This window comes from Lolium perenne, chromosome 4 (assembly GCF_019359855.2).
Source record: "Lolium perenne isolate Kyuss_39 chromosome 4, Kyuss_2.0, whole genome shotgun sequence".
NCBI classification, from domain to species: domain Eukaryota; kingdom Viridiplantae; phylum Streptophyta; class Magnoliopsida; order Poales; family Poaceae; genus Lolium; species Lolium perenne.
In genome coordinates, this window is record NC_067247.2 from 240200611 (window position 1) to 240210653 (window position 10043).

Consider the following 10043-nt stretch of genomic DNA (forward strand, 5'->3'; position numbering starts at 1 on the left):
CTATATTCATTCAGATAAAACTTGTACTAAACAAGGAAGAGTAAAAACATGATGAAGCAAATCACAATATAATGGTTTGATCACAACAACTCAAATGCTTGCTTGAGATGGAGGGAAATAGGTGTACTGACTCAACATAAAGTAAAAGATAGGCCCTTCGCAGAGGGAAGCAGGGATTAAATCATGTGCTAGAGCTTTTTCAATTTTGAAATCACATAAAGAGAATAAAAGTAATATTTTGAGAGGTGTTTGTTGTTGTCAACGACTGGTAGCGGGTACTCTAACCCCCTTGCCAGACAAACTCTCAAAGAGCGGCTCCCATAAAGTTTTCTTTTTGGTTGACACTCCTTCCAACCTTTGCTTTCACAAACCATGGCTAACCGAATCCTCGGGTGCCTGCCAGCAATCTCATACCATGAAGGAGTGTCCTTTTATTTTAGTTTTATTTAGATGACACTCCTCCCCACCTTTGCTTTCTCAAGCCATGGCTAACCGAATCCTCGGGTGCCGTCCAATCAATCACATACCATGGAGGAGTGTCTATTTGTAAAATTATGAAAGTTAATTAATTTGGGACTGGAAACCCCATTGCCAGCTCTTTTTGCAAAGTTATTGGATAAGTGGATGAAGCCACTAGTCCATTTGGTGAAAGTTGCCCAACAAGATTGAAAGATAAACACCACATACTTCCTCATGAGCTATAAAACATTGACACAAATAAGGAGTAATAAAGTTTTGAATTGTTTAAAGGTAGCACATGAAGTATTTACTTGGAGTGGCAGGAAATACCACATAATAGGTAGTTATAATGGACACACATGGCATGGGTTTTGGTTTAAAGGTTTGGATGCACGAGAAGCATTCCCTCTCAGTACAGGTCTTTGGATAGCAAGGTTAATTAGCAAGCATAGGAGTTGAGGGAGACAAACAAATATACATGTGATAGAGACAATCATGCATCTTACTTGTAAGCACAAACAATTTTAACTTCAGAATACTAAGCTAAGAACTAACAAGAAAGATAATAACATATCTACATGTATTTCCTCTTTTCTACGTAAAACTCAAAGTATTGTTGCTATTGACCAATGCTAAGTTTGCCAAAACCAAATAGATTTACTCAATGCTCCCAAAGTGATACCAATACTAACAACAAGATCAATCACATAATAGAGATTGCAAACTAAAACAAAATGTGCAATATGTAAATGATAAAACTTCTCATTAATATTTCATAACGATAACTCACACCAAGGGATACATAGATAACCAACTAAAGGGAGATACTTCCATACCGCAACACATCTTATATGATAACTTCCCTACTCATGATATGACACTACTTGATAATATAAAGTAAAAGATAGTGATGATGTGATACCGCGGCACTCCCCCAAGCTTGGAACAAACCAAGGGGATGCCAATACCGATGATGAATTACTCCTTCGGTGGTGATGGTGATGGTCCGTTCCTGCGATCCTTAAGGATATCCTTCAGCTTCAGCTTCTCAATTTGGCAATTCTGCACTAAGACTCGAAGAGATTCATTGTTATCTGAAAGTGGCGGTGGCAGCCTTGTGGTAGGAATTGAGTAATACTCCAGCATTCTGCGAAGTCGGTTGTTCTCCTCAAGAAGAATCTCCACTTCCCTTCTCAGCGCACGGTATTGATCACAAAACTCATCGGTAACCCGTAGTGCCTCTTCCACACAAGGGAAAGAGTCAAGGCTAAGAGCAGGCGGTAGAGGTCCCTGCAAGTTATGAGAAAAAGAACGTCCAGTGTTAACCGATCCCACCAATATTGGCTTACTCCTCATAGTTTGCCGCTTCCTTTTTATTGATGACGTCTCCTCCACTTCCTCTTTGAATTCTTCTTTCAGCTCGAAACCTTGAATATCTTCCTCCATAGGTTCCTTGTCTTTGTTGTTGGAGACCATGGTGCTTCTAGATCAAAAATAGATCCTGGCAGAAACAGCTCGAAACAAAACACGTCGAGAAAACGATATACGGACCTCCAGGGGTCCGGGGGATTATATAGCAGTAATTTTTACGTCAGAAGGAAAGTACCAGATCGAACAAGAGTCGGAGGGGGACAACGAGGAGGTGTCCTCATAGGGCGGCGCGCGGCCAGGGGCCGCGCCGGCCTATGGGGGCACGCCCTCGTGCGTCTCCTCCACTCCGTTTCGATCTCGTAATTTTTCATATTTTCCAAAAACAGCAAAAACATTGTTCGGAAAGTAAAACGCGGACTTTTTATTACCAGTACTGTTACCTACTCAAAGTCGAACCCTGCAGGACTATCAACTTGACCTTTGATGTAAGCTTCCGGAGTTACCACTTGGAAAATATCAACATCTTCATTATAAGAATCTCCAGCGATATAATGCTTGAGTCTTTGTCCATTCACTACCTGTGTGGCATTACCTTGAAGAGAGCTAATTTTAATTGCTCCTGATCGATAAACCTCATCAATGACATATGGTCCTTCCCATTTTGAGAGCAACTTCCCTGCAAAGAATCTGAGACGAGACCGATACAATAGGACTTTATCCCCAACATTAAATTCTCTTTTGATAATTCTTCTATCATGCCATTTCTTAACTTTCTCTTTAAAGAGTTTAGCATTTTCATAAGCTTCACTTCTCCATTCATCTAGAGAACTTAATTGTAACAACCTCTTATCACCGGCTAGTTTAGGATCTTTGTTTAGTTCTCTAACAGCCCAATAAGCTTTGTGCTCTAATTCTAAAGGTAAATGACAAGCTTTTCCATAAACCATTTTATAAGGCGACATACCCATAGGGTTTTTATAAGCAGTTCTATAAGCCCATAGTGCGTCTTTCAATTTAATAGCCCAGTTCTTTCTAGTTTTATTAACAGTCTTTTGCAAGATAGACTTAATCTCTCTATTTGATAATTCTACTTGCCCACTAGTTTGAGGATGATAAGCGGAAGCAATTCTATGATTAATACCATACTTAGCAAGAGTTTTTCTAAAACCTCCATGAATAAAATGAGAACCTCCATCAGTCATAATATATCTAGGTACTCCAAATCTAGGAAAAATAATATCTAAAAGAATTTTTAAAGAAGTCTCACCATCAGCACTTTTTGTGGGTATAGCTTCTACCCATTTAGTAACATAATCAACAGCGACAAGTATATGAGTGTTACCTTCTGAAGAAGGGAAAGGACCCATGAAATCGAATCCCCAACAATCGAATGGTTCAATAACAAGAGTATAATTCATAGGCATTTCATTGCGTCTGGAGATATTACCAACCCTTTGACATTCATCACAAGATAAAATAAACTTTCTTGCATCTTTGAAGAGAGTTGGCCAATAAAAACCTGATTGTAGAACCTTTTGTGCGGTTCTATCTCCGGCGTGATGTCCTCCATAAGCACTACCATGACATTTACTCAATATCTCTTGTTGTTCATATTCAGGAACACATCTTCGCATAATACCATCCACTCCTTCTTTATATAAGTGTGGGTCATCCCAAAAATAATGCCTCAAGTCATAAAAGAATTTCCTCCTTTGCTGAGCTGAAAAGGTTGGAGGCAAGTACTTGGATACAATAAAGTTAGCATAATCAGCATACCAAGGGCTATCTCGCGAGTTTACCTTAATTATAGCCAATTGTTCATTTGGAAAACTATCATTAACAGGAACAGGATCATAAGCAATATTTTCCAATCTAGATAAATTATCAGCAACAGGATTATCAGCACCTTTCCTATCTATAATATGCAGATCAAATTCTTGCAAAAGAAGTACCCATCTAATAAGCCTTGGCTTAGCATCTTTCTTTGTCATAAGGTATCTAATTGCAGCATGATTAGTATGAATAGTAACTTTTGAATCAACGATATAAGATCTAAACTTATCACAAGCAAAGACTACAGCTAACAATTCTTTTTCAGTAGTAGCATAATTTCTTTGAGTAGCATCAAGAGTTTTACTAGCATAATGAATAACATTCAGTTTTTTATCTACTCGCTGTCCAAGAACAGCGCCTACAGCAAAATCACTAGCATCACACATAATTTCAAATGGTAAGTTCCAATCAGGAGGTTCAACTATAGGGGCAGTTGTTAAGGCTTTCTTTAGAGTTTCAAAAGCTTCCTTACAATCATCATCAAAAACAAAAGGTACATCTTTTTGAAGAAGATTAATAAGAGGCTTTGAAATTTTGGAGAAATCTTTAATAAATCTCCTATAAAACCCAGCATGACCAAGAACACTACGAATACCTTTAACATCCCTCGGATAGGGCATCTTCTCAATTGCTTCAACTTTAGCTCTATCAACTTCAATACCTCTCTCGGAAATTTTATGTCCCAATACAATTTCTTCATTAACCATAAAGTGGCATTTCTCCCAATTAAGAACAAGGTTAGTTTCTTCACATCTCTACAAAACTTTATCGAGGTTTCGCAAGCAATTATCAAAAGAATTCCCATAGACAGAAAAATCATCCATGAATACCTCTACAATACTCTCGCAAAAGCCATGAAAAATAGCAGACATGCATCTTTGAAAGTAGCAGGAGCATTACATAAACAAAAAGGCATACGTCTATAAGCATAAGTTCCATAGGGACAAGTGAAAGTGGTTTTCTCTTGATCTTTAGTTTTAACAGCAATTTGTGAAAACCCAGAATAACCATCAAGAAAGCAAAAATGAGTATTTTTAGACAACCTTTCTAGCATTTGATCAATAAAGGGTAAAGGGTAATGATCTTTCTTAGTAACTTTATTAACTTTTCGAAAATCAATGCACATTCTATACCCTACAACTACTCTTTGAGGGATGAGCTCATCATTATCATTAGGTACAACAGTCATTCCTCCTTTCTTAGGAACACAATGCACAGGACTAACCCATCTACTATCAGCAATAGGATATATAATACCAGCTTCAAGAAGTTTTAATACCTCATTCCTTACCACTTCCTTCATCTTCGGAATTAGACGACGTTGATGTTCAACAACAGGCTTTGCATCATCTTCCATATTAATAGCATGTTGGCAAATAGAGGGAGAAATCCCCTTCAAATCATCAAGAGTGTAGCCAATAGCTCCTCGGTGTTTCTTCAATACTTCCAATAACCTTTCTTCCTCAATATCTGAAAGCTTAGAACTAATAATAACAGGATATATTTTCTTATCATCAATATGAGCATACTTTAGATTATCAGGCAATGGTTTTAAATCAAAAACAGGATCTTCCTTTGGTGGTGGTGTTGTACCTAGATCTTCAACCGGCAAGTCATGTTGAAGAATAGGTTGACGAAGGAAAATTTCATCAAGCTCATTTCTTTCTTCCCTAAAGACTTCACTCTCACTATTCTCCAAATGTTGCTGCAAAGGATTAGTAGGAGCAAGAGCAATAGACGCTTTGCTGTTCAACTCTAAAATCATTATTAGGCAAATCAGCTTTATAAGGAGTTTTGGCAAATTTAGAGAAATTAAACTCATAAGATTCACCAGCAAATTTAGTAACAATCTTTTCCTTCTTGCAATCTATAACAGCTCCACAATTATTCAGGAATGGTCTACCAAAAATAATAGGACAATACTTACTAGCAGCAGAACCAAGTACTAGAAAATCAGCAGGATATTTAATCTTACCACATAAAACTTCCACATCTCGAACAATACCAATTGGAGAGATAGTTTCTCTATTAGCTAGCCGAATAACCACATCAATATCTTCAAGCTCACAAGAACCAATTTCATGCATGATCTCCGTATAAAGTTCATAAGGAATAGCACTAATACTTGCACCAATATCACATAAACCATAATAACAATGATCACCAATTCTAACAGAGAGCATAGGAACACTAGCTTTCCTAGACTTATTAGGATGTGAAACAATATTAGAAGCATCTTCACAGAAAGTAATATGACCATCCTCCACATTTTCAGTCACAAGATCTTTAATAATTGCAACAGCAGGTTCAACTTTTATTTGTTCTTCAGGTTCTATAGGTTTCTTTTCACTTTTATTAACCGCACTAGATATAACAGAGTACTCCTTCATTTTAGCAGGAAAAGGAGTTTTTTCAATATAAGCTTCAGGAATAACATGATCAACAGTTTCAATTACAACACATTTGTTTATAGATGAATCAATTTTATCTTTATACGGTTCATGATACTTATCAAAATTCTTCTTAGGCAATTCATAATGAGAGGCAAAAGCTTTATAAAAATTTGCAACGACTTGAGAATCAAGACCATAAGTAGCACTAATATTACGAAATTTATCAGTATCCATAAAAGCTTCAATGCATTTGTAATCATAATTTATACCTGACTCTCTATCTTTTTCGTTCTCCCATCCTTCAGTATTCTCCTGGATCCGATCAAGAAGCCCTTTTAAACTCTTCTTTGTTGCGTGTAAATGATCCAGAACAAGAAGTATCCAGCAAAGTCTTGTCTTGAAAAGAAAGTCTTGCATATAAATTATCAATAATAATATTACCAGGAAGCTCATGAATGGGGCATTTGAGCATTAAAGACTTCAATCTCCCCCAAGCTTGGGCAATACTTTCTCCATCATGAGGCCAGAAATTATATATGCGGTTCCGATCTTTGTGAATTTCACTTGAAGGATAGAATTTGGAATAAAATAAAGGCACAATGTCCTCCCAATCAAGAGAATCCCTATTCTTCAGCAATTTATACCAGTGCGCCGCTTTACCAGACAACGATATAGAGAATAGTTTCTTTCTAACTTCATTCATAGCAATACCTGCACATTTGAATAACCCGCATAATTCATGTAAAAATAGTAAATGATCACCAGGATGGACAGTTCCATCCCCTTCATAGCGGTTATCCATAACACGTTCAATAATTTTCATAGGTATTTTATATGGTATTACTTCCTCACCTGGCGCCTCATCCACTACCGTTGCAGTAGTAGTAGATTTCCCAAATAGAAATTGAAGAGAAGATCTCTCCATAATGACTTATAGCAGCAGGCAGAAATAAAATCAGCACAAGCAGTAAAGGTTTTCCTTACCAATTCCACTTACCAATAGCGCTTCACTCCCCGGCAACGGCGCCAGAAAATAGTCTTGATGACCCACAAGTATAGGGGGTGTATCGTAGTATCTTCGATAAGTAAGAATGTCGATCCCAACGAGGAGCAGAAGGTGTTGACAAGCAGTTTCGATGAAGGATTCACTGTAAATGCTCACAGACAAGTATTCAAGGGGTTTTGATGTAACAGATGAATAAAGTACGAGTAAGTAAAATGCGAGAGAAATAATTGCAGCGAGTGGCCCAATCCTTTTTAGCACAAAGGACAAGCCGGTTTGTTTACTTATAATGACCCAACGTTCTTGAGGACACACGGGATTTTAGTCTAGTGCTTTCGCTTCATACAACTGATTAATCTTCATTGTTTTGATAAGTGTTGTGTGGGTGAACCTATGCTAATGTACTGCCCTTCCTAGGACTAATACATACTTGTGATTATACCCCTTGCAAGCATCTGCAAATACAAGAAAGTAATTAAGATAAATCTAACCACAGCCTTAAACTCTGAGATCCTGCGATCCCTCCTGCATCGATATACCAACGGGGGCTCAGGTTTCTGTCACTCCGGCAACCCCGCAATTGGAAAACGAGTACAAGATGCATTCCCCTAGGCCCATAAAGGTGAAGTGTCGTGTAGTCGACGTTCACACGACACCACTAGAAGAATGACACCACAACTTAAATATCATAACATTGAATACTACTCAACCATAATTCACTACTAACATTTAGACTTCACCCATGTCCTCAAGAACTAAACGAACTACTCACGAGACATCATATGGAACATGATCAGAGGTGATATGATAATGAATAACAATCTGAACATAAACCTTGGTTCAACGGTTTCACTCAATAGCATCAATAACAAGTAGAAATCAACACCGGGAGAGTTTCCCCTATCAAACAATCAAGATCAAACCCAAATTGTTACAGCGGTGACGAGATGCAGCGGTGGAGACGGCGGTGATGATGATGAAGATGATGGTGATGGTGATGGAGATGATGTCCAGCTCGATGACGGTGACGATGGCGTCGATTTCCCCCTCCGGGAGGGAATTTCCCCGGCGGATTCCTGCCCGCTGGAGAGCTCTTTTCTCTCTGGTGTTCTCCGCCCCGCAGAGGCGGCTGTGGCTCTGTTCGACGTACCCCTCTGGCTTAGGTTTTCGGGACGAAGGCGTACGCGAAGAAAAGGAGGCGAGAGAGGGCTGTGGGCCCCCTCCTCACAGGGCGGCGCGGCCAGGCCTTGGGCCCCGCCGGCCTATGAGGTGGGCCCACCTCGGGTCCCCTCGGCTCCCCCTTCTGGCTCCCTTCGTCTTCTGGAAAAATAGGATTTTTCGTATAATTTCCGTCAATTGCTGATCTTCCGAAATATTGTATTCTGACGGTGCTTTTTCCAGCAGAATCCTGGCTCCGGTGCGCGATTCTCCAATAATCATGAAACATGCAAAATAGATGAAATAACATAAGTATCATCTCTAAATATGAAATATATCAATGAATAACAGCAAATTATGATATAAAATAGTGATGCAAAATGGACGTATCAGTCGTCTTCTCCTTATGCGCTTCATTGTTGGATCTTGTGAGCTGCCTAACATGATCAAGATCATCTATCTGTAATGCTATATGTTGTGTTTGTCGGGATCCGATGGATAGAGAATACTATGTTATGTTGATTATCAATCTATTACTTATGTGTTGTTTATGATCTTGCATGCTCTCCGTTATTACTAGAGGCTCTGGCCAAGTTATTACTCTTAACTCCAAGAGGGAGTATTTATGCTCGATAGTGGGTTCATGCCTCCATTAAATGCAGGACGATGTAAAGTTCTAAGGTTGTGGATGTGCTGTTGCCACTAGGGATAAAACATTGATGCTATGTCCGAGGATGTAGTTATTGATTACATTACGCACCATACTTAATGCAATTGTCTGTTGTTTGCAACTTAATACTGGAAGGGGTTCGGATGATAACCTGAAGGTGGACTTTTTAGGCATAGATGCATGCTGGATAGCGGTCTATGTACTTTGTCGTAATGCCCAATTAAATCTCACTATACTTATCATATCATGTATGTGCATTGTCATGCCCTCTCTATTTGTCAATTGCCCGACTGTAATTTGTTCACCCAACATGCTATTTATCTTATGGGAGAGACACCTCTAGTGAACTGTGGACCCCGGTCCTATTCTTTACATCGAATACAATCAACTGCAATATTTGTTCTTTACTGTTTTCTGCAAACAATCATCATCCACACTATACATCTAATCCTTTGTTACAGCAAGCCGGTGAGATTGACAACCTCACTGTTTCGTTGGGGCAAAGTACTTCGGTTGTGTTGTGCAGGTTCCACGTTGGCGCCGGAATCCCTGGTGTTGCGCCGCATTACATTCCGCCGCCATCAACCTTCAACGTGCTTCTTGGCTCCTCCTGGTTCGATAAACCTTGGTTTCTTTCTGAGGGAAAACTTGCTACTGTCTGCATCACACCTTCCTCTTGGGGTTCCCAACGGACGTGTCGATTGCACGCATCAAGCACATTTTCTGGCGCCGTTGCCGGGGAGATCAAGACATGCTGCAAGGGGAGTCTCCACAATCCAATATCTTTACTTTGTTTTTGTCTTGCTTCATTTTATTTACTACTTTGTTTGCTGCATTATATCAAAACACAAAAAAATTAGTTGCTAGCTTTACTTTATTTACTGTCTTGTTCTCCATATTAAAAACACAAAAAAAAAATTAGTTACTTGCATTTTACTTTTGCTACCATGTCTAGTTCTGCACCTGTTACTTCTTCACCTGAGGAATTAGTCTTCACTTTTAAACAAGGGGATGAGGAGAGTTTTAAAGATGCTTGGTCCAGAATTTTTACTTCTTATCGTAAAGCTGAACCTCAAATGACTCTAAGTTTGCTCCTTAGTAATTTTTTTTTTGGTCTTATGATTCGCTATAGATATGCCTTGGATGCTGTAGTGGG